The following is a 25066-nucleotide window of genomic DNA, read 5'->3' as shown; positions in this document are numbered from 1 at the left end:
AAGAGAGCAAGATCTTCCTTTCCTATCTCCCAAAAATGAGATTTTGACTCAGCGAATGTGTGAGAAAAAAAAAATTAGTCTTACCAGAAATGTAGAATTTGTTGCACTGGATCACTTCATTGAATTCTTCAGTGAGAAGAGTGTTTTGCAAATACATGGTGCTGCAAAAGAGTTGAGAAATCTTACTCGGAATTTCTTCTGTGAAATGAACGTCAGAGGTGGGCCGATAGCTATTTTGGAACAGTATTAAAGAAATAAATGCTGCTCCTAGCAACAAGATTTCTCTTCTGTAGATAAAGCTAATAGTTATACATGATGAATTTTCTTGCATTCAAAAAAAAAAAAAAGAGAGAATTTGTCATTTCTCTGAAGGACACATTTAAATTCAACTGCTTCTGATTGAAGCAAATACATAGTCTAAATCTTCCTGGCTTTTACATTCTGCTTTTATTTTATTTAAAGCATCTCTCTTCTGGTTTCTAGCAAACTGCTCTAAGAATGCAGGCAGTCCAGAAAAGTTAAATGTACTTGTATTTGGTGAAGATGTGGGTTTTTAAATGTCCTTCTATATTTGCATTTTTTTTCCAAAACCTAGCTTCTGGGATCCTTTGAGTATGCAAAAGTCTGAACTTCCATTTAGAAGAAAGCAAAAAGAAGCAAGTTTTTATCCTTGTTGTTGCAGAGAAACACCTTGAAAATATGAATTATAAAGTCTTATAAGCCAGACGACAAACAAAAAGAACCTTACATTTATTTTCTTTAAAGTGTCATGATATTTAAGACAATCATGTAAATTGAAAGGGAGACGTGTTTGTTCCATGATCTTTCAATACCTGGTTTGGAAATGCTGGGCTTTATAGCATTATTATTTCCTATTTTATAGGCAATCCTATTTATTTTAGAGTAACTATTTTATATTTATAGTATCGAGACACAAAATTCCAAGTTTCAGCAGACTAGAATGCTTTCTTCTCCTGGGGTGATAAATCCTCCCAGATATTGGAAATATTGACAAAACTTTAATTATACTGTCTCAGTGAGACACCATGATTTTTAGTTTCTAATTAAATGCATATTTCTTTCAAAATTGGCTCTTATGTAACTTGTAAATCATTTTGGTGGCAGCTCAGTGGGAAATAAGGGGAATGTTGACCTTGGCAATCTTTGTCTTGGCAAGAAAAAAAAGAATTTTCAGCTGAACGTAAAATTCATAAAATCTCTTGTCCAAACAATATATATACACTGGGTAAAAGAGTTCTTTAAAAGAAAAAGGGGAAAAAAGGGGGGGGGGGGAGAGAAAAAAGGGGGGGAAGAAAAAAAAGCACCAAAGTTTGAAGCAAATTAACAGGTATTCTGCTGCCTCCCTGTGGAGACTGGGATGCCTTCATCTGGAATTTCTGAAACCAGAATCAAGTGCATTTTTAGATCAAGGCAATTTGCGAGAGTATTTCTAATTACCTGTTTGGTTAACAAATAGAAACATCGCACTACAGCAATACAGATGAAGGCTGAAGGATGTCAAAATACTTGCTAGTCAGCCCACAAGAGGAAGTGCTGTGGGGGTACAGACTGGTACAGGTGGCTGCACAACCCATGAGCTCAGTATCTGTTGCTGCATTGGGGCTACGGCTGCAGTCTGAGTGACCATGGCAGTGCTGTGGCATCCCACCCTCCCCCTAACCTACATATCCTCACTACTTTTAAACTCAGCTTAAGAAGAAAAAATGTTCAGCTTTCTACAGGTTTAGCCCCAAACTTGCTCACTAGAGGGTTAGTGTGGGTACAAGGGAAACAGTATACTGGTGGCAGTGCTGACTTGGGTTCAAACTGCTATGAAAACCTATCTTTTTGGGTCTCCCTCATCCCTGTGGGACACAGAAATGTGCCTTTCTATTCTGTGCCACTCCCAAGGAAAGGCTTTGTAGACAAATAACTCTGACCCTTTGTTGAGGGTGGAAGACAACTCCCATTTTATGGAGAAAAAAAAAAAGAAAAAAAAAGAAAGAAAAAAAAGAAAAAAGAAGTCTGCTACAGATGGAGGTTTCTGGAGCAGAACTCTTTCGTGGGGAGTGAAGTGTGATATTGCCCTGGAGTGACCGCAGCCGAGGAAGGGGAAGACAGGGTACCAGCTGCACTTCCTGGCTAGCACTAGAGGAGATATGAGCCACTGTTGACTCAGCAAGCAGCGCTTGCCAGAATAAGGTCATGTCAGCAGGTCAGCATTGCCCTGACTGTCCTTCTTTAGTACTGGAAGAACTGATCAGATCTTTGTCATTTCTTGTCTTGTATGTCTATGTCCTGATTTTCTTCAGCAACTGTCATTCCTGACACTGTGTGACCCAGATGCAACAAAGACTTCACTGGCATTTCTGTTGGGGAAAAAAGTAGATGCAATGATCAGATTCCACCTCATCTGAACCACTTAAGTGAGCCAAACTGCACTCTGAAGATGCACTGCACCTTACTTACGAATTGAATTACCCTCAGGAGGGATCTTCCTCTACTGATTATAAAGGAAGTTCAGGAAAGCTTCTTGATTTATGTGCCTGGAATTATAGGGGATTAATAGCAACTTGATATGCAAGGAGCAGGGCAGCAGCCTGCTGACTCACGAAATGTATCCAGGACAGCATACCACTGACTAGATTAGCTTTTCTGTGAAGCCTTCCCATGAACTGCAGCACAATCAGCCCACAGAGTGCAGGTCAAATGGAGACCAATACAATTTGTTCGCTGTCAAGTGGACAGTCTGTTGCCCAGCTCCAGGCCAGAGACGGCAACGGACTGTGAGATCACTGCCTCACACTCAAGTCTTCCAACAGATCTCAATGAAGCCACTATAACTGGAGAAGACCCTAATGCATGTTTTGCAAACAGTTAGTGAAATATTAATAGGTATTCCTACCAATACCTTCCCATAGAAATTTTCTGCTGTATCTTCCTCATATGGCTTTAAATATATATGAGTGTATGCTCTGGTCCACGGAGCAATAATGCAGGGCATGACAACACCCAGTCTGGAAACTCTTTAACGAGTTCACCAGGCAGAATCAGGAAACCATGAACATAACTGAGTGTTGAGCTGCACCCTTCCCTGCTACACAGAAGGAAAAGCAGCAAAGTGAAAGTTATTTAGAACTTAAAAGTCAACTAAGTTCTCTAGCAATTACCCAGGAAAGCTTATACTTCCATTGATGGATGACACAGATGAGTGGGAGACATGCTTTATCCTAGGTAATAACAGGAAATATAGAAAAGGTTCCAGCAGGAAAGGAAAATTCTGAGACTCAGTTCTCTACTGTAATGGAGAAGGTTGGGGTTTGAGAAGCTCAGGAAGAGACTGGATCCTTTAGGATGGTGAAACCAGGACTCTTTGTAAATTAAGATTTCTTAAAGAACTGTGAGCTACGTAATAGCAACGTGGCAGAAGTTTTCTGCCATAACTTCCTCATATGACTTTAAACATATAACGGCATGCTCTGGTCTATAGATTAGAAACACAGAGCATGACATCACCCAGCTTGGAAAGTGATTAAGGAGATATCAGAGCAATCCACCTGCAGAAAAAGCTTCACCTTCAAATATTTAACAATCTATAGTTTTATTAGTGTTGCAGCAGACTGAAAAATTATCAACTCTAAAAATATAAGATTGCCCTTCTGGAGCAGAGGCACAAAGAGCCTCAGTCTCTGCTTAACTCTTTGTCATACCTCTGACAGTGCTGATGGGCAAACATTAAATTCCCATTTTGCTACTCCCTCTCCTTGATCTCTTCTTTATTCCTGTGAAGGTGGCACATGCCTACAGGGAGCTACTTTTTCTGTCTTGGATGACTACACATCCAGAGCTGACCTGGACAGTCCTGGAACAGAGGTTTTACGCAGTGACCAAAGACTTTCTTCACAGCCTTGTTTAGATCTCAGTGACAAAAAGAGCATGTAGGACACCTGATTTACACTCTACATGCTGATTATGTGAACTTACTCATCCAGACCAGATGTCACTTGAGCAAGAGACAGCAGCCCCAGCAATGGCTCCATTTTTCAATTCATGTAACTATGGAAGATGGTTGGCAGGATTTTTTTTTTCTTTCTGCCAAGTTTCTCACTTTTATTTTTGCTTCTGTTGCAAGAAAATTTCAGTTTGCAGATTTTTACTAAAAAAGTGAAACAACTTCCACAAAACAGCAGACACTTCAGGGGAGGATAAAGTTACTAGAAAACCTAAGAAAAAACACTACTACCATTCCTATGAGTACTTTTAAAAGCAAACACTTTTAATGTTGTTTGCTATCTTACATCTCTCTTACAGAAGGGAAATATTTGGGGAAAAAATTGCAGTTTTGGAGGGGATTTATTCCAGTTCTGTGCTCTCTAAACCCCTTCTTCTCAAAGAAAATGGCAAAGAACTTGAAATAGACTGTGTAGGAAGAAATGTTCTGTCACCATTTTTCTTCTCCCATGGAAGAAGAAACAAAGTAACAAAGTAAGTAAAAAGTAAAAAGCCCTCTCCTTTAGCTTCTTCTCACTCATTCTCTTTCAAAAAAAAACTAGATGGAGTTGGAACATAATCTTCCTCTCACATTTCAAGTAAAACAAGGAAGGCAAATCCCTTTTCTGAGAGAAATAAGCTATAAGAAAAAATAGTTTCTGATGCTTTCAATTGCTATGTACTTTTTCACCTGTGCATCAGGAAAAAGAATGAGAAAGTTTTAAAAAGCAGGAATTCTGCCCCCTTTGCCAAATAAAAGAATATGGCTATTTTAATAAGACAAATGTCACATTTTTGTTTTCCAAAGCTTTACAAATGCAGTCTCAAAAGCTAAAAAACAAAAATCCATAACATAATTTTAGATATTTTGGAAAAAGTAGCTCCCTGTGAGAATGTGCCACCTTCACTGGCATGAAAAAGAGACCAAGGAGGAGAAATATAACTTTTTAAATGTTTCACTGGTGAGGCTGCATTAGTGATTAAAGAATGACCTAGAAGAAAACGCCATCTAATGACCGATCTATAGACCAAGTGAGCAATTTATCTGTGTATTTAGTTTACCTATGTATCACACACCTCAGTATCACCTAGCTGCAGGAGTTTCTTCAGCCTGTGGCTGTCAGACCAGACTGTGGTTAGCGTTTTCACACAAATATTAAAAATAACAGGCATAAGGGTTGGGACCTCCAAGGCCCGGAGAGGTGGCGATGAGCTAGCGTCCCTGCACGTGCTGTGGTCTTCTGCAGAAATACCCAAGTGTAGATCTGAGTCTTCTGAGGCTGAGGAGCTGGGCAGAAGCCCCTAACCCTGCTCTCAGCTCTCCCACAGCTCGCCGCGAGGGGGCGCCGCCGCCCGCGGCCCTGCCGCCGCCGCTCGCTTCGACCCGGCGGCCCCCGTCGCCTCGGTGCTCGGCGTTTCCCACCGCAAAGCCCCGCTGCGAGGCCGCGGCCAGCTCCGCGCTGACGGGGAAGTGCTAGCTGAGGGGGAAGGCGCATCGCCGAGCTCGGCCGCCTCCACGGCGGCAGCCGCCAGGGTCGGCAGGTGCCCGCCGGCCGCCCAGCGCCTCGGGCGTCGAGGAAATGGCGGCTGCGGCCGCCCGGGGCCGGGGGGCCGCGGGGAGGCTGCGGCACCGGGCAGGGCCCCGACTTTCTGTGGGCCTCCTCCTCGAGGCGGACGCCGCCCAGTCACAGAGCTTCCGAACCCCCAAACCTTCCTTGGGGGGCAGAACAGAACGTATAAATATTTTCCGGGCCTCCCAGGAAATGCGGCTTCAATGCCCCTCGCCTAACTAAACATCCTGAGAGCCTATTTTCAAAAAAAAAAATAAATAAATAAAATTATTTACAGATTCTTCTTACTTTTGCCTTAATGTGGGGTATTAAAAAGAATGCATAATACAAACTTCCTGAGTTGTCACCATGGTGCAGGAGATGAAATTATGTTTTACTTCAAAAAATAATGACCAGCTCTTTCTGAATTCTGATTGAAACAGGTTTTTTATGTTTTAATGAAAAAAAATGACATTCCAACATCAGCCTGTGAAGATTTCTGTGAATACTACTGACTTGTTTTGAAATAACACAAGAATAATGCATAGAAAAATGGAAAGGCTTATAAAATAAGCCTGTGAAGCAGACCCTTGAGTTTTTCCCAAAGTCAAAAAGATCATTCATTAAGTATTGGTTTAAATAAAATTGACTTGAATTTAAATGAACAATATGAGATTTTTTTGATGTAGGTCTTAAATGACAAAATTATGGCCAGTTCCATTGGTTTTGCTATATATGTGATAGTGTGCAAATTTTTCAAATGTTCCAAACCAAATGTTCCTTTATTTCTTAACTCTTCCAAAGTCCCCTTCTCTCTACCTGAATAAGAACACATCAATTTTGAAAAAGGTTGTTCTGAAAAGAGTGGTTAAGTACGGGCTTATGCTTTCTCTGTTTTAACTGTATACATTTCCGTCTATAGGTTTGCACATCTGCTTGTATAGATGTGTTCAGAGCAGTTTAGAGCACAAGGAGTTCAGCTGAGGCTGGTGCATAAAGAAGTCATGGATGGCTCCCACTTCAACTCTCTGCTGCATTAACTCTGCTACTTCTATTGCAGCGTAGCAAAGCATGCCTGTGCTCCAACTTGCTTCAAGAAATGCTACTTTTAGTGACTTCAAGCCACTCTGCAAAGAGTAATTGCTAAATTCTGCATAAAACTGCTTGGAATTTTTGCTCCGAACCTTTCCTGAAATGAAAAATGGTGTTTCAAAGAGAAAACTGTTGGCAGAAAAATCATTCAAAACATTAATTTTTCAGCAGAATCCTGAAGAATTATCCAAGAGGTTAAAACCAATAAACTGAATGAGTTTATCTTCCATTATGCCTTCTAAATAAGCATATACCTAAAACAACAACAACAACAAAAAATAAATAAAAAATGAGAGCTGCCTGAAGGGAGACGCTGAAGAATCAAGCCTGCTTTTTGACTTGCCTTTGATTTTTGAACCTTTCAGAATTTATATATCCAAACTATTCTCTGCAATCACAAAAGCTGAAAACTAGCCTTTTCTGAAGGGCTAACATATATATACATATGTTACATGTATACATATATACATATATATATACACATATATATATATACACACATATATATATACACACATACATATATATATATGATTCCAGGAACTAAGGTTGCAAAGAAAATGCTACATAATGCAATGGAATGCAAGGGGTGGCTGCCCTTGTGAAGGGATGCTCAGATGATGGGGAATGGCAGAGAAAGCTGTGGCATTAATGTGTCTCAGCACCCATGGCTGAAGAGATTAAAAACAAGGAAGAGAGGATGGTCGGGGGCTGGTGTTCCCCCTTGTTGCTGGTGACCTCTGTCAGAAGCTGGCGCACATCTCCACCACCTACAGAGACAGTCCCTGTGCAGGGTACCCTGGATGGCAGCCAGACAAAGCCCCCGTGGGGTTGTGATGGGCAGCTTGGACCATCTCCAGCTATTCCCCACACAGCACTGTACAGAAGGAGGTGGCCCTAATGCCTTTTGCTTCTTGGCTGCTGTTCCCTAAAGTGCCCACAAACTTTTGAGGTATTTAAAAGCACCACTGTTTTCAAGTGGGGCTGGAGACCTCTGTTTGGAAGAAATTAATACATTATTTAATTTGGAAAGCATACTAAATTCCTTTTTTAGTTCATTATACTTCACTCCCCAGTGAACGCAGTCATGTCATTACAAGTAAGATTACTTTGATATTTACCTGAGCTCAAAGAATGTCATTTCTCCATCTTACTGAAGATGACAAGTAATAATTAGGAGGGGGAACACTGTCTGAGAAATAAAGGATAATAACAAAGGCAGCATTGCATCTGTTGTTAAAATACTGAAATAAAATAAGACTAGGCTTGTACCATCCCATTTTCTTTTACAAATGGTAAGGATTTAAGACTGATTAATCTTGTTTGGCATTATCACTGTCTTCTTTAAATGAACATTCCTGCCAGGTCAGGGTTGGGAGATGAAAGGAATATGTATATTTTTTAAATTCTGTCACAACAAAGTTAAAAGAGCACAGGCATCCATGTGTGCATCATCTACTGAATCATGTATTACACTCATCCACTACCTCTACTGAAATCTGTGGACAGAAAGACAATATTTGTGATGAAATTATGGGCTCGTAGGAGAGTAATGCCAGGTGAAGGCAGAACGTTCTGAGATAGTAAAGAATGGGGGCTGCAGCAGACCAGAACCAAAAACTGACTTTATGTTCCAGGTAAGAATTAAACAGCAATAATCCTCTGTGACCCTGTTCCTTCTCATCGTTTGTCCTGTTTTATCACAAACTCTGGATTAAGTGACTGCTCTTCCCCATGAGTACACAGAGTGCCTGGGATTGTGGAGTTTTAATACCAGCCTAGGCTTCTGTAATGCAAATAATAAATGAAAAGCTTATTGTGCCTTCACACTAAAGACAGTGCCTCAAACACAATCATGATAAATGCAGAACAATCTTTCTCATTTTATCCAGGTCTCTCTTTGCTCTGCCAAAGCCACAAACAAAGCAGGGAGAAAAAAAAAGAAAAGAAAAAAAGGTAAAAATAGCACATTTAGTTTTTCATTCCTGGTAGGACTTTGATGACAACCACACACAGTGGATTATATATACCTCACTTCCCAGTAATAACATAAACCATTCATTCCTTTCCAACACACTATACATTCCAAAAATGTTTCATGTATATTTAATATACTGATTATTTCCTTTATCCAGTTACTAAAGGCAAATTAAATATATCTAAGAATCCCTTCCATTTCTATAGTCTCTTTCATCTGAAGGTCCCAAAGCATATACAGTTGTTAATTTGCCATGAAAAACACCCTGCCATGAAGCTGTGAGAATAAATGATATTGGTAGTTGAATCTAATATACTTTTTGGTATCAGTATGACCCACAATCCCTTTAGGGAAAGTGAAAACATTCCTTTTCAAGCTAAAAGAAATGTTCTGTTTGACCTAAAATGTTTTATTTCTGAGCATTTCTGAAAAATGAAAATTTGGAAAGAAGTGGCCAGATGCATAAGGGAAGTTGTTCAAATGACATGGAGGCTGTTGTTTGCCCTGGTCTAGGTTGGTGGCTACGACAGTTTTGGAGAGAAAAGAAAAATAAGGCCCATCTTCTACTCCCCTTTTTATTTAAGAAAAGGCTCTTCTCTTTACTCAGGGCTTTTCCCGGAAAGCAGACAATGCATTAACTTCCTAAGAGGCAGGCATCAGAGGTGTGAACTCTGTACTTCAGGTACAAGACAAAGTGTAGGGATACATCCAAATATTGTGTAGAAGTCCTTTGTGTTCCAACCCAAAGCACGTACTGAATTTCTCTTCTATTTAGACATAATTTTGCCTGTTTTAGTAGTTAGTTCCCCATCTTTTTCCTCTTCCTCTTAGAAAATGATTTTGCGGGGGGAAAAAAGGTTCACTCAGTTTTCTTCATACGATTCCTTTTTTTTTGTAGAAGTAAATCAAGGCATAAAAAGACTGCACTACTCACAAGTCACTAAACTCAGCGTGAGTTTTAAGATTAATGTCAGTGAAAGCTGGATGGCAGCCAGAACCACTTATTGGCAGATCCAAGACTGGAGCCCAGGAGTCCCCACTTGTGGCCCTCTGCTGTGACCTTGCTACAGTACAGATGCCTCCGCACAGCCACACAATTAGCAGATTTAGGCTTTGTTATACTTTCAGTTGGATAGTGATAAGTACTATGCACATTGTAGATGTTTTTATATGGTTTAACATTGTGGGAAGTAATGAAACAAAATTAAGGACAATAATTTGGAAAAATGTAAACAAATTAAGGAAGCTGGAAATTATTGCCTAATATACATGCAGAATGTATTATGGGTTTTGTATACAAAGCCCCCAACTTTGTAAAATCTTCTGACTAAGCATCCCTTTAGTGGATTTAATTTTAGTATGTATGCAGCATGTTTAATGACATTTTCTCTTAGACATGACTGCGCTATGATTTGGGCTTCTAGAAGATTCATTTATCTTGTAATTCTTGTTGCTCCAGGTCCATGGCCAGGACTCTTCAATTAATTGGGGCATAATGCAAATGCTGAGAAAGAATCAGACCCCGCCCCATGGAGCTTACATGGACACTGTAGCTCCACCTTTTAATCCTAAATTTTAAATGCTCAACTCTGTGGTCCGTATTTAGACACAGTTCTGTAATTCATTACAGTAAAACCCAAACATCATGAAGGTTACAATATGTGCACAGATCTCATATTTTACACTGTGCCCCATTACTAGTCATACTTTCTTAGTGCAGTTATAGTTCAAAGCCCTAAAACAATTAGATATTGGAAAGATGGTTTTACACAGCTGTCATTTCATCCAATTTAGAAGGACCGTTGGACAATCTCTTTACCTGCTACAGCTTTGGAAAGTTGAAGTGCATTGAGTTCTTGCCTTTGAAAGATTTGCATCAGTGAAACACGGAGGAGATTCTTCCAACTACCAGACCTGGTTCAGCAGCTACCAGTTGTATTGCTCTGCACCTGTTTTGCTTTGTGGTTTGAATAATGCCCAAACTTCTGCGTCTCAAGTGAATCTCTTGTTTGTTTAGCCTTGCTTTTATAAAGTACCCAACATTATTACCAAATTGATTCAAACTGTGTGCCCTGAGGACCTTAATAAAGTGCCCAAGTTGTATGTTTAGACATGTTATTAAAGCACCCCCATTTGCAAATTGGTCTGCCTGTGTATTGGTCTGCCTGTGTATCAAGGATATTGCACTGAATGCTTGCTTGGCACTGTACAAAATGCAGACCAAGATGTGGCCTCTGCCAGAGTCACATACAATATCACATACAATAACAAATCACATACTCTGGCAGAGTCACATACAGTATCACATACAATAACAAATAATTTTATTTCAACAAAAACATGAAAACTGAGAAAAGTATCAAGCATCTCCCTCTATACGCACTGACAAAGAACTATTTTCACAAATGCTTTATACCAAGCTACAAAATCCTCACATCCAGTAGAACTTCTTGAGGGTAGTTTACATACATGATTTAGCATGTTTAAAGGATACATACACTATTTTCTTGGCAGAAAACATTTTGACAGGTGATGGTCTGAACAACAGAAAACAGGTGCCACCTATAATCTTATACCCATGTAAACTTAATCAAGGGAATGCCTATAGAAGAGTGTATAATGCCTAATAAAAAGTGAAGCAGGTGAGGCAACATTACCAGTAATTACAGGATAACAGTGAGAGAAAACAAGCAACAAGGTCTGCTATTATATGAGTTTGAGATTAATACTGTGCCTACAAACAGTGGAAGATTCTTTCTAGGCCTTTTACTTATGCAGTCATGTTCTCAGTATGCACATACAAATGTCCCTCAGAAAATACTCTACAAGTCACTAGCAGGTTTTACCTAAGTTTTCTAGACAGCAAGGGTTCCAAACTGAAGAGTTGAATTCTTATAATACTAGTGAATTCTAGTGGCCAGAAACCCTACTATTGCCGCTGCTGAGGAAGAGTGTCATATAGATTAAGATCTTTTTAGACATCGAGTATCCACGTGAGAGAGTGACTATACAAATATCTCAACCGTGAAAAAAGTTTTTGTCAAAGATTGCTCTTCCTTAGACACCAGGCAATGAATAATGAGATGTACATCTCCATAAAGCACCACAGCACTTTAGTTTTGATATTTAAGGAGCAATGTTTTTGGACATTTAGTATCGCAAATGGCAAAGTTCAGAAGAAAGGAGAGGATACTGGAATGTAACTGAGGAGGGACATGAGAATAAAAGCGAGGCTGCAGGGCACAACATCCAGCACGATGTTCTAGGCACATAGGTTTGCTTAAAGGAAGGGTAGCAGGGAATATGGATGGTCCCTACTATTTTGTAAAAGTAGCGTGTCTGCTGGGTTCAAACTGACATACATCAGTAGACAGAAGTACCAAGTGACTGAAAGTTAACAGCAATGAGTTTCTGCTTCGTGTGGAATGAGGTAAAAAGCTAATGTAGTGATTTAAATTTGGAAGGGAAAAAGATGCTGGACTGTGACATTAGCATGCAAGAATTGTGGCTTTGTATGGCTTAACTTGCATAAGTGAGGTGACTTTATAGCTGTTGAAGAAGTACCTATTGTAATATCTATGACAAGAGATACAGTATTGCAAGGACCACTATTTGAGCAAGAGAAGGAAATTTGACAAAATACTTGGTAGCATGGGAAGAGAAAGGAAGAGGGACCAGACAACGGTTCTCAAGTTGTAAACCCCTTGGACTAGTTTGGATCCTGTCTCTGCATATGATATCTTTAATATGATTGGCAAAAGCAGCTACATCACTTCTCCTTGAAGGGGAGAAAGTCGAGCATATGGCTTTCCTCTCAGAAACAGGAAGGCACTTAACTTGAGGATTCATTAATCACCTATAAATACTACCAAGCCCACCTTTGCTAGCAGGGAAAGTGCTGCTATGAAATTTTAGTTGCATGGGATGATCACTTTGCTAAAATGTATGTATTGAATATCGATCAACAGCCATTTAAAGAGTAGAAATGACAAAGATATTTAAAAACATAGCAAATGAAAAAGATGAAAACAGGAATTACCTGCTTTGAGAAGAGAGAAAATTGTGTTGAGAAAAATGAAAAGTCAAAAGATGAAAAAGGTAAAGAGCATGTATTTAAGTCAGATATTCAGGGCAAGATTTCAAATAGGCAATTGCTGATCTCTGGTTGCAAGAGATTGTCAGGGAACGTATGCAAAGGAATACACAGTCACAATCACAGTTGTATGTATAGGGAACAGATATTTAGGAAAAGTATAAAGGGTATAGGGAATACACTGAAATGACAGGGAGCCACCAAGTGGAAAAGAGGACATGAAAGGAAGAGCCATTCACAGTAGTAGGAAGACCACCTCAGTCAGGTACAAAACTCTTGGAGAGCCAGAGTCTTAGGAGATTGCAATAAGATGAGGAATTGACACAAACCAGCCCAATTTCCACTTAGACTTGAGTGCCAGTAACAAGTGGTCTGTGTGCAGTGATGGAGAGGGATGTCGTATAGCACAGGTTATACCAGTGACAAAAAAAAAAAAAAAAGGCAACCAAGTCAGAAGGAGCTGGCTCGATAACTGAGACCCCTGGGAGCACATAGCAGATTTAAAATGGCCAGGGTTAAGGATGAGGGAAATGCAAAGGGTTGAGTGTTCATTTGTTCTATCTATACCAGGGGAGAGGGCAAAAACAAAAGCAGAGAAAGAAGAGAAATCACCCTGGTAAATCAAGAAAAGCAGTGGAAAAAATGAAATTAAAAAGGTAGAGCTGGAAATATTAAAGTAATGCATGAAGCAGAAGGGGAACAGATATTTCAGGGTCTTACTGTGAGACGGAATTTTTGTAGGAAAGATGAAGCAATATCTGGTGTGAGAGCAGTTTAAGCAGAGCAATGAGCCAACCAAAGTTTTCACTTCAACACCACAGGTAGAATTATCCCCCTCTTTGTTGAAGCAATTCTCTTGAGAAACACTAGGTCAGGTGTGAGAAAAGTGCAGCTCTGAAAATGGATGTGTGGTATTTTCTGTTAGAAGACAGTTTTCAAAAGTGCAAAAGTGAGTGTAGTTAGCATTCTCCCTTGTTATACTATATAAATAAGGTTAGCTTACCTGCCTACACATAGTACATTTAACATGTTGAAGACAAATTGACTCAATAAATTTTCTTGTCATAGAAAATAGTGAGAACAACATGTTGATGACATTGGAACAGCAAGAGATTGTATTCTAAATGTTCCAATGTCTTTGACACATTATTTCTGAGGTTCTAACATCACTAGCATAAGATTTCTATTTTCTAAGATAATAGTATCATCTTTCACACTTTTTTTGGCACTGAACAATACTCTTCCTACTGTGGACTTGCCTCTGTTTGTCCCAGTCCCTTAAATTTATGGTGTGGATCCACTTCTCATTGTGCCAGTAATCTTGCCCCCATTTCAGTTCACAAATGACAAGACTGGATCCATGTGATGAACAGAGGATAAAAATTATTTTCTAAGACATCACAACTATTCTGGCAATTAACACATGTTATGACCCCTCTTACCTGCTGAGTCACAACTTTGGGCATTGCAGGTTGTTCCAGTTAGGAGCAGAAACTGTTTGGTGGAGTCAGCTGTTTTCCTGATATCATCCCATTTGCTTGAACAAAAAAGGGCTCAAATAGAAGGAGACTGTCTCAGCTCACAACTCAGTCATCTGGCACAGTATTCAGCTGAAAAACACCCCTTTAGCTTTTTGTAAGAACCATAGTCCCAGTGCTTGTTCATTTTACACTTAGCTTTCTCTTCTATGTTTTTCACACACACACACACACAGAGCACTCCCTTCAAAGAGATTCCCACTGAAGACTGTGGCTGCAGATTGTGAATTCCTGAGCAGCTTTTTGTACCTTTGGTTCTGAACATTGAATTTTGAAGTTCCATCACCTGCTGCAGTTTCATGAGGAAGCTTTATGGCTTCTTACAACTTACAGAAGTAAAAGACAGTAATTAGGATAATAATCAAGGCAGTACATAACCACATCTCACTAACTTATTTACTCATCACTGCAGTTTAGGATAGTCTGACACCTTTAAGTTACCTCCAAAAGGAAATAAGAGACTCTTCATAGAAGAATGATAAATTATATAATTAAGAGACTATCCTGTCTTTCTATTCCGATGTTCCCATGTGCTACTCCAAACCAATTACACCTCATTGCATCTCTTTTTGGAGCTTCCCACTCCTTATGCAGTTTTTTTCAGGCTCCTTGGAGGCATGTCTTACAATGGGCCCCTGAACAGCATCTGTTGTGTGGGTGGAAATTGCTAGCTGACACACCCCATGCATTGCATCCTACTGGATACAAGCAGCTTTTGCAATTTTGAGGCTGACAGGTATTCTCTCCATTTTCCATTGGTAGAGAGGGAATGGGATAATCTTAACCCTGGAAATACGCTCATTTGGACACAACAGATAGGTTATTTCAAAGACTGACCCCCAAATTATCTTCAATGACATTGCGTGTATTCACATCAGTTCTACGTACAGTCCTACCTAAGGTTTATCCAGTTTAAGTTTTCCAATCAGATCTGGTCCAAATGCAAGATTTGTCTTTCAGTAGAAGTTCAAATGAACTTTCAGGATTTGATTTCAGTCCAAATCAAATCTAAGATAAATATTTTTCAGGAATTCTTCTGAACCCCGAATGGTTTGGTTCCCCAAACCATTCAGCTGCTCAGTGATTATCACAGCTAAAACAAGCATTGACTTCACAAAGCAGCGATAGAGACTCAAACTCCCAGTTCCAAGTAGATCCATCTGTGATTTGCTCTGTAGGGAGGACACAACAGTGTACAATTTTGCCAGAAACTCAGGAACTACCTTAGATCCAGTGAAACTGAACAGCACTTGAGAGGTGTCTAACAAATGATCTTTGTTTCAGCAGTACTGTTGCTACTGAAAAAGTCTGACCTATGGCCCACCCTGCAGTCCCCATCTCTCCAGCTGGGAAACTCCATCCTAGTCTATGTGCCTAAGCTTCCTTTGAATCTCTGAATGAAAATGGTTACGAAGAAGAAGAAGGTGTAATCTAGGCCTTGTCCCAGCACAACCCCCAGTCTGGGGAAGTACTACTCCTGGCTCACATACTAGAAGCATTAGTATTACTTAGTCCCAGTTATCCAAGGCTGTCTTCACATATAACCCAGAAAGCATGTGACACTTTGGTTTCTCATTTTGCAATTCAAAGCTTCTAAGGGACCTAAAGAATTGTTAGTCTACAGGAACACCAGGCAGAAGATTTACAGAAGTCTCCCCAACCAAGGATGAGGAGCCTGCATTCCTACTAGTTTAGAAGGAATAAGAAACATTAATTCTTGCCTCTTAGGGGTAGGAAAGCCAGCTGAACTACCAGCATCTACTCTGATTTTCTCTGCTATCTCATCATAAATTTGTTCACTGAAATGGTAGTTACATAATAAATTTGCTGTAGTTCTACAAGTCTACAGAAACACATATGATTCATAATTTCTTCCCTGACCCCATGTATGTTTCACCCCCAAATCCCAAATCTAATTCATTCTCTCTGCTACAGTCTGTTCCACTTCATGTCTGCCAGGGAGAAGCAGAGCAGGGCTGTTCTCCAGAGGGAGGTGAGCCACAAGCCAAGGGGGATCCCAGTGCCACCAGCGCAGCGGCCTCATTAGCCAGAGCCCAACCCACAGTACCTAAAGGATTGAGCAGGACAAACCCAGAGACAGTGGCCAGGTCCCACGAAGAAACCAGATTTTAAGACACTACTATGGTGATGAGGCAGGTCTAAAGTCAAGCTAGAAAGTGTTCCTATAGGTCAGGGCTAAAATCACACCCAGTGATCACTAGCCAGGCCCCTGTAGAGAAACCAAGCCCCAGATCAAGGCAGCACATAGATTAAGGTGCAGAGCAAGCAGCTCCCTAGCATAGCTGTGACCTACTACTGCTCCAACATAGCTCATACAGAGGCTGAAGGCCCAAGGCTTAGCTTAAATAGAGCTCCTGGTTCCATGAGGTGGGGGGTGGAGGCCACAGGTGAGGCTAGTCAGGGCTATTAAGATTTATTACTGCATGCAGGGCCCTGATAATGCCTTCCCAAACAATGGTTATTATGTTGTGAAGCAGTTTAAAAACCCCAATCAAATAAAAATTACTACTCCTTATTCATGTGTACCAGAAAGATCTGCTTGGCAAAAATACTGCCTCACAGAGATTTTCCTTGTTTCTTGTTTCCTGGACACTTTTTCTACATCTATTGTGTAACTTGTGCAATAGAAATTGTGCCATGTTGTAACCCCTCAAATATCCAGCCAATTTCAAATGATGACATTACCCTACAGCCTTCTTTTTCCATTGATCTAAAACCAGCCAATAAAGCTTATCACCTACTGCTTTCTTCCCATTTTCTTTACCAAATTTCATTTCAAACCCCAAGCCATCCCAGCGTGAACAGAGAGTTCTCACTGAGGTAAGCTAAGGGAGAGACTATATTTCAAGGTAGCTGTTTCCAGTTGCACAGTGCTCTGATATCAGGTTCTTGCCATGGGAATGACTTGGTTTCTTGAGAATACTTGTAGCCACTGTTCCACTGGATTTGAACTTCTGCAAGATATAGGAAGGGAGGAAACGATCATCTCTTCCCAAACATGCTCATTCCCCTGAGCAATCAGTTCTTTGCTCCTTGCTTGTTTAGACTGGCATTTGGAATCAATCCCACAATGAACCTATCTGGACAAAACATCAATAGTAATCAATGTTAAGCCTGAACCCATGCTTTTGGGCTACTACAAAACCGTAGCACTGCAGTTTTATTCCAATGTGTGGTTAGAGGGAAGTGCCCATCTGGTTTCAAATCCAAAGAGCCACTTCTGGGATGCCCAGTCTGTTGCAATCACAAGCTTCCTTCTATACAAGTAGTTGTGAAAATGTTCCATAGTTTTAATCACTGGCAGAGCATCTAGTAATTTTTCCCAGGAGAGTTCAGCCATTGACTTATAATAAACTGTCATCCTCTGAAGTCATTTGCATTACTGTATCAATACCTAGTCCATAAACACTAGCATTTTTGTCTAATTGAAAATGAGGTTTGAAGCCCTGGCAGTTTAACACAGAAAAAGTCAGAAGAACCTTTTCATCTTTGCTTACAAAATCACACACTCACCACTGAAATAACATTATTTTCCTAACCTTTTTATGCAAATGACATGAAATATTGTGAAACGCACAAATAAACTTCCTCTAGTAGGATTAAAGTCCCACAAAACTGCACATCTGGGAGTCTCTGGGGAGCTGGCTGGTGTTCAAAGATCTTAAGAGTAGAATTTCCCTCCTCACAGTTCTGTGTACCAGAGCTAAACTCATTGTTTTAAAACAATTCCTATTGCTTTGGGTACAGTTTCAGACCAGCACCCTTAGGCTGATCCCAGCCTATATTTGTAAACTTATCTAATTTTGTTCAAAGATATTAGCATGAGCCCAGTATATTAACTAGGTGTAGAGAACAGGCCGGGAGGAGTTCTGGACCAAAGTCTTCTCTGGTGGTCTCTCTTGTGTAACTGCCCACTATGAAAATCAAAGGCCATCATGTTGAAGTGCCACAAACTTTGTCTGCAATAATAGCATTTTTCTCATCTTCTGGGCCATTTTCTATTGCCAATCTTTGCTTAATATTCAGTCTGAAAAATCAGATAAAACTGTTACAGGGTCTGGGGAATCATCACTATTCATAGTGACTCAGAGGAAGCCTTTTAAAGTGTTCAAGGTAGTTTCTACACAGGAACCAAATCTGCCGTCATTTTTTCTCTTACAAGAACTATTGTTGATGCACAAGAACAGTTGAAGGCTTATTTATGCTCTTCTGATGTTTTTCGATGTCCTTTGTGGCTTCTTCTTTCTTTGCTTGATGTTAAAAACAGATGATGTGGGTGTTTGAGGTGCTGGTTCTCCCTTTGATAGCCTCGGAATACTGCAGCCTCAGTCTTTCCCGAATCAAAAAGAAAATCGTGATGTTTATCCAAAAGGTCTTTGGGGCAATATCAAACCAGATACTACTGAAGCCAGGGATAGAAGAATGGGGGCTTGCTTAATCGCATTAATGATTTCTAAATAAAACAATCGTACTTATTAAAGCCAGGAATGGAAGAATGGGGGCTTGCTTAATCGCATTAAAATAGTTTTTGCTGAGTGTCTTTGCTTACTACTGTGCAAATTAACCGAAACAAGGAGTCTCGGGGCCCCTCACAAAGGATGTTTCCTGACAAAAATGGGGAACCTGTCTCAAAAACCAGCTGAGACCGACCTTGTGGTTTGGACAGGAGCCAAGGAGCAGCTGAGTCTGTACAAAGGCACGGGGTCAACTAGTGGTGATGAAGAAGAGTTATCAACCTTCATCCCCACAACCCCCCCGACGACCACCACCAGAAGGCACTGCGCAAGTGCAGACAGAAGGAGTTTATGGAAATAACTTCTTGGAGCTAATTTTAATACAAAGCGGGGATAGGTTATGCATATGTATAGGCATATTGGGAAACCATGCATATGTAACTCTTTACTGCATGTAACCAAAGCAAGTTGCCACGTTAGGGCGCACATGACTTTGGGAGCTATCCTGCATACGCCCGGCACCGAAATAAACCACACACCTACTTTATAACTCATTTGCTTTGAGTTGTAGAGTTCTTCCACGAATCACCCACACCTCCTGTTTGATAATTGGGTCCAATTTTGTACCAAATATAATAAGGCATCCATCCCCACACTGCTTTCTGGTATGGAGCAGCATTGCAAAAGGATGCAGGCGTTGTGTCCCTTGCTCCACCATCTTCAAGATGCCATCTTCAGGAGACATGCAGTGGCAAGGGCCATCCCTGGCTTTCTTGACTCATCGTGCCAGAGGATTTTTCATTAGTTCCACTGGCAGGAGTATCAAACCCAACAACTCCAAGGGGATTTAAGAACAATCTTTTCGCTGTACAAATAACTCATTTGCTTTGAGTTGTAGAGTTCTTCCATGAATCACTATATCAAAACAAATCTAACAGAAACAAACCTTCAACTTCATCCCTTTAGTGTTCCTCCTGTGCACTATTCATTTACACCAGTAGTTTTACATTTTTACACAGTTTCACTTTTTTTTTTTCCTGTTTACTGTTCACTACACATTAGCTACATTATCAAACATAAAAATTCTCTCCTGCTTCAGAACTACTGAAAACCTAACATATCAGATCCTCCTGCAAACTTCATCTAAAAGTTTCAACCAAAGGTTTCTGTCTCTGGAAGACTACCATAATATTAAACTGCATTTACTGTTACAGAACTGTTTGTTCACATTGGTAAATTACTTGCTCCACACTAACAGATCTTGAATGAATTTGGCACAGGCTGGATTCATAGGGTACCACCTGTCAACTACCAGTTGACCAAAATTTAGTCACCAAAACTGCACAAGGAAACACTCATTTAGAGTCTGCACAGCCAAGCTGGCCTAATAATTGTCATGTTTGAAGCTATGTCTACTTTGGTCAGTAACCAAGCTCCCATTCTTATTTCTCAAGTATATGCTGGCAGTGAGTTCTAGCTCTTCCATGCTTTACCTAAGGGTGGTGTCTCTGGTTTCTGGCTAGCTTTGTAACAATCTTTACTTTTTTTTTTTTTTTTGCCTGCGTTTATTCAAACTATTTATTTGCATTACTGTAAACTTACTTTGTCTTATAAGCCAACTGTACTATTTTTGATAGCTTGAAAAATGAAACTACCATCCCTTTTCCAGCATGTATGCTGGCCACAGAGCTGTGTTTACAGTGCTCATGGCAGTCAGTTCTCAGCCTCCTTAAGAGTGCTTGCTTCCCATCCTAGAGCACTGATGCAAGGGGGGACAGCTTTATGGGCAAATTCCATTGCATTTCTGCAGGCCTTTAACTTCATTTCACTCACCTCGGTCCTGAGAAACATAAAAAAATTAATTTGCTGGTAAGTTATCTATCCCAGAAATGTTCAGTGATAAGTGTGCATTCTACAAGTCTCCGTCATCCTCTGCAGGTGAAGTGAGGACTCTGTTTTCTCCTTCTTCCTCACTCTTGGCTATCCTCTGACACCCCCAGTCTTTAAATCAAAAGCCCAGGACTTCCTCCATGATCAGGATAATGCCATCTTGTTCTGGTGGGTAAGTTGTGTGTCATTCAAACTGTATGTTACATCTTTTCTGTCCTTTATCCAGCTGTCCCCTACCAGAGAGATAGCAGATCATTTCAAGGACAGGTTAATTATTCCCTTTATGCTTAAATTGAAGGTGCAACAGAAGAGGAAACACTTGATGCCTTTCACCAGGCTGCAACAGAGAGTGGCTGGCTACTCAGATGTTGGACCTATCGTCTTGCTGAAGCTCAAACAGTGCAGTCATTGTACTGTTAGGAACAGAAAGGAGGACTCTTTTCTCATGTTTTTTCTCTAAGTGGTAGATGCACACTTCCCTTACCTCTGAATTTACGTGCCATGATGGGTTTATTTGACTCCATTGTGTGCCTCTGTGATTTAATTGTTATGTTATTAGAGTGAGTAAAATAAAGCTGCAGCTTTTCTTTTGCTGTATTAGTGCAGTTTAATTACATTTGGGAAAGGCGAAAAGAAGAGTGGGAGCTTGCCAACATTAATGCTGTCTGTCATTCACAGCCCATTGATGACAAGGAGTTGAAAGCTTGGCAGTTACTCTGGTAATCAGCAACCTGGCTGATGACGAATGGAAAAGATTATGTGAAATTTCCTGAAAGAGGGAAAAAAAGAATTCTCCAAAGAAATAAAATACAAAACAAGAACAAAGGGCAAAAAACCCAACCCCCAACTTCTAAATCCAACAGTAAATCCCTTTTATAATGTTTACATGAAAGACACTACACGAAACAGTTATAATAAATGAAAAATTCCACTAGTAAACTGTGTTTAATGTCTATAAAAGGGATCTGTATTCCTAAAATAGAAGTACAAATATGACCACTGGATTGTTGTTAAAAGTAATTTGGAAATGGACTTTTTTCCCTGAGCTGAAGGGTACATATCACTTGTAAAAAAACAACAACAAAATACCTTCCATCACTAAAGATGGCACCTCAGTTACATTTTTTGATTTACAGCATGGAAAAGAAAGTAATCTTTAGAGCTGTTCCAAATATATAACTCCCAATCTTTCAAAATAAAATGCTTTTTGATTTCTTTTTTATTCACTTTGCTTAATTTTCTCTTCTTTTAAATACAGGAGAATGCAGACTTATTTCATCTTACTATTAATAATATAAGCAACTTCTGTTCAGGCTTTAGGGTTATTTGTAGCACTCCAGCATCCAGCACAGTATTAAACTTCAAGGAAGGGTCCAGGAAAATGCAACTGGGAACTACATCAAGAAAGAAGAGAAATTCTACAGTACTGATGTGCTTTTGATGTGACCCATATAATGGATGATTTGTGACATCTCTCATTTGTCTTAATTAAAAGCTGAATATAATTCTGAAGCCATTTTTGGCATCTTTGGGATAAAACAATGCTGGCTTGTCTGAAATTATGTCTTGTCATTTTTCTGTGGCTGCTGGAGGTACCTACTTGATTTCATACTTCATATAATTAAGCTTTGGGATTCTGGGCTTCAGCCTTTCATTTCACTTGGAGAAATTAAAAGGTCCTATGGTATCTATAGTATTACTATAGTTTTGAGAATATGAAAAGCCTGTAGAATTGATCAACGTGCAATTGTTTGCTTGGTATGCAAACAATCGAGTCTTTTGTCTCTTCCATTTTGTCAAACAACATAATGCGAGAAAAAAAAAAAAAAAGGGGGTTTTAATCATGATGTCAGGCAACTCAGGCAACTTAAAATTTACCAGCAGGTAACGTTGACTGTGCAGGACTGTGAATAGGGAATTTCTCTTTCACAGTGTTGAACAGATACATCACCATGTGGCTTCAGGCTTTTTCGCCACAGGCAGTTTTTCCCCACAGGCAGTTCCATATTTTAGGAGGAGTGGGAGAGAATACCTCGCCACAATTGAAAGATCACTGAGCTTTACTGGAAAACTGTGAATGAGAATGAGAATGAATGAGAATGATTTGACTAATACATTTAGTATTTTGAAATAGCTATGTACTTATTAGATGAAAAACATAATGCATATTAATGACCTCCCTCCACTAAAGAAATGACAATGGAATATTAGTCAGGCATTAGACCCAGTTTTAAATTTCTCTGGGAAAGAGAAAGGGGGAGACGAAAAACCATAAACTTTTTTTTGTGTGTATGTTAACAATGAAGTTCCACTGCCCAAGTAACAGGTCTCTCCATTGCTGGAGAATGAAGAAGTAAGGCTACTTTATAGATAAGGCTTCCTACATATGTCATTTCCTCCGCATGGTAATCATGTGCAGGCACAACTTGATGGTCTTCTTTATTTGTCCAGGTTTTGTGGTCACAGAGCAAAACACCAGAGTGCATGTACACTGACTTGCACGCAGAATATTCAAGAGTCCAGGCTAGGACCACACAATGCTTAGATCAGCTGTACTTGCACATGTGCGTTAAACCTGATCCGTCAGGGGAACATTGTGGGATCCTAAATCAGACTAATCTAGGAGGTATCGGCATAGTGCATACGTGTAGACTAGCTCTGCAGCACACATGCAGGAAGTCTGACATGTCAAGCAGAGAGGATAGAACCGGATAACACAAGAGATGATTGACTGAAGATTTCAGAGCTAGAGAATGTCACTCAGCAGTGGTCTACTGTTCCTCCTCTGCAGTGACGCTGCGCTGACAGAAGTCTGCTGGCCCCATATATGTAAAAATCAAACTATTTGAGAAACATAAAAAAATCCTGAAGTAGGTACGATCTGTTTACCCACTGAAAAAATGGGTGGTTTTGAAGTATGGATTTAAATTAAACTACACATAAATAATTAACAATGACCAAAAACCCAAATGAAATACAAACATTTAGCAGAAATAAAGAGATGTGCTGTTATACAGAACTATCTTTACTATCCATTTCTGCCTTCCCCAGTGTTCTCCTGAACTTCATTTGCCCACCTTAAAGTAACATTCTCTTTGTACAATCAAGGGCAACTATAAATAGTTGAATAGAACCCTAAAGTTGAAAATAGAACCGTAAAGGGGCTCTTTGCATTATTATCCCTTGAATTTGATCAAGATACGATTAGAAATACTGTCCATAATGGACAACATTATTCCATCGTATTTGCCCCCAGAATTCATTATTTAACCTCCCCCCCCCCCCCCCCCCCCATATATATAATCTGCATCTCTTCCAATTACATGTGATACTGGAGATAATTTAGATCTTGCTGTCATGTACTGAAGTGAGTTCAGATAGTCAATCAAAAGAGGTGTTTGCTGCTGAAGTTTTGAAGGTGATGCCAGTGAATTGACTAAAGCCACTGGCTAAGCATATGGAACAGGATTTAAATGATGCAGGAGAGCAATTTCTGAGAGCTGCAGTGTCTTCTACAGGCAGAGTAAGTGTCTTTGTTTCAAGCCATGCAAGAAGTTCAGTTAAGAACTATTTAACTCAAAGCTGAAAAATCAACGTAAGACTACAATAAAGATCGCCTATTTTCCTCTGTTAATCTACAACTAAACCTAAGTAAGAGAGGATAAGATCCGTCTTCTCTAAGACTATGAAGGTGATGGCTACTAGATGCTTCCAATTCCTTTTCTGCATGTCATTATTTCAGTTGTTTCATGAAGTATTTTAAAAGGCAAACATGCTTTTGAAATGCATCAAGAACATTTAAGGTAGTCTTAATTAATGAACAATTTAAAACGATGTCATGTAAATTTTAACTGAATGTCAGTTTTCATACAAAAAGAACTTGACACAAATCATAAGTAAACAACTAAAAATGTAAAGTATAATTCACTATTTTGTAACAATAGAGCTATAATTCACTATTTTGTAACAATTAATGTTCTGAATAAAGATTTAAAAGTTAAAATAGAATCATACAATGTGTACGGATACGTCATCCTTTAGCTGAAGAGCAATCAGAATAGCCATATTTGGTAATACGGCTGCAAATTTATGTTTACATGTTTAACAAAAAAAAAAGTATAAACAGTTTCTCTTAGGCAAGACAACTAAAAATTTAAAAAGTAAAAACAAACAGTAACAATGAAAAACCCCACACCTAAGTCACCAAGATATTCTTTTTTCTGCCTCATCTATCAAACAATAATTAAAAGGAAAGATTTACGTCAAGCCAACCTTACCATATCTGGAATATTTCATCAACAATTTTAATATTAAAGACAAAAATAAATACGAGTAATACTTAGCACATTTTTTTATTTTTTTAAAGGAATTTATTACTCATATTTCCCATGGGGAAACTACACAGCCTCAAGATTTCCAAAAACAGGTGCCTGTAATTACTTTTCTAAGCTTGTATTCAT

At 39.6% G+C, this 25066-nt stretch overlaps 1 protein-coding gene and 1 long non-coding RNA gene across 2 annotated transcripts in view; one reads left to right on the top strand and one right to left on the bottom strand.

The window, feature by feature from the left end:
* The window catches only part of SCUBE1 (signal peptide, CUB domain and EGF like domain containing 1), a 245313-nt gene extending 245158 nt beyond the window's left edge, over positions 1-155 (bottom strand). Inside the window, exon 1 of the mRNA XM_080562708.1 lies at positions 85-155. The gene's annotated coding sequence lies outside the window, so the exon portion shown is untranslated. The remainder of the gene's footprint in view (positions 1-84) is intronic.
* LOC308180741 lies at positions 85-23881 on the top strand. The gene is made up of 3 exons (XR_013941173.1): positions 85-218; positions 2313-20778; positions 20905-23881. It is a non-coding gene; the product is annotated as an uncharacterized lncRNA (long non-coding RNA).
* The last annotated feature ends 1185 nt before the right edge of the window (positions 23882-25066 follow it).

Source organism: Anser brachyrhynchus (genome assembly GCF_964034855.1).
Source record: "Anser brachyrhynchus genome assembly, chromosome: 1".
NCBI lineage: Eukaryota > Metazoa > Chordata > Aves > Anseriformes > Anatidae > Anser > Anser brachyrhynchus.
Note: the sequence above shows the minus strand (reverse complement) of the source record. Positions and strands in the feature narration are given on the sequence as shown.